The following is a 1,137-nucleotide window of genomic DNA, read 5'->3' as shown; positions in this document are numbered from 1 at the left end:
TTAATTACCCAACAGGGCAGCCCTGCTTCTATCAGAAGCCAGGCATAGGTTTGGATGCCATCAATGACTCCATACTGCTGGAAGCATGTATCTACCGCTTGCTGAAGCTGTACTGCCGGGAGCAGCCCTATATGAATCAGATCGAGCTCTTCTTGCAGAGTTCCTATCAGACTGAGACTGGACAGACCGTGGACCTCATCACTGCCCCCCAGGGCAAAATGGATCTTGGAGGATTCACTGAAAAGAGGTATAAATCTATTGTCAAGTACAAGACAGCTTCCTACTCTTTTTACCTTCCCGGGCTACTGCAATGTATGTGGCGGTCACTGAGGGGGAGAAGGAGCATGTCAATGCCAGGAAGAGTCTACTGGAGATGGGTGAGTTCTTTCAGATTCAGGATGATGACCTTGACCTCTTGGGTGACCCCAGTGTGACAGGCAAGGTTGGCACTGACATCCAGGATAATAAATACAGCTGGCTGGTGATTCAGTGTCTGCCACAGGCCTCTCCAGAACAGTGCCAGATCTTGTAGGAGAATTGCGGGCAGAAGGAGACCGAGAAGGTAGCCCGAGTGAAGGCAGTGTATGAGAAAACAGGGCTGCCTGCTGTGTTCAAACAGTACGAGGAAGACACGATTTCAGCACCCCTTATAAGTCTCATCAAGCAGTACGCTGCCCCCCTGCCCCCGGCCATCTACCTGCGGCTAGCACACAAGATCTACAAGCAGGAAAGGTGACCCAGAAACTGGGAGGTGCTAGGAAGAGAGGTTTGCAATAAATTATTGTGTAACCTTAAAAAAAATAAAAGTTGATTAAAACAAATTCTACAACCAGAGTCCAGATCATTTTTGACTCACGCTTGTACAACAGAAAGAAAAACAGCCCTGGTCTGTACTATCCTCACAATTGTTATGTTGACTCCCATTGTTGTAGCCAAGGTGTTAATCAGTCTCATTAGGGGTCTTCCTGTGTTTCACTGACTCTCCATTTTAACAAGCATGATGTCCTTTTCCAGGGACAGGTCTCTCCTGACAACATGCCCAAAGTCTCACCATCCTACTTCTAAGGAGCATTCTGGCTGTACTTCTTCCAACACAGATTCGTTTGTTCTTCAGGCAGTCCATGGTACTTTCAATAT

At 47.4% G+C, this 1,137-nt stretch overlaps 1 pseudogene; it reads left to right on the top strand.

Moving 5' to 3' along the window:
• Positions 1 to 736, top strand: part of LOC102827732 — a 19,810-nt pseudogene extending 19,074 nt beyond the window's left edge.
• Positions 737 to 1,137: the final 401 nt, after the last annotated feature.

Source organism: Chrysochloris asiatica, unplaced genomic scaffold (genome assembly GCF_000296735.1).
Source record: "Chrysochloris asiatica unplaced genomic scaffold, ChrAsi1.0 scaffold00262, whole genome shotgun sequence".
Taxonomy (NCBI): Eukaryota; Metazoa; Chordata; class Mammalia; order Afrosoricida; family Chrysochloridae; genus Chrysochloris; species Chrysochloris asiatica.
The sequence above is the reverse complement of the archived record's forward strand: the minus strand, read 5'-3'. Positions and strand labels throughout refer to the sequence as shown.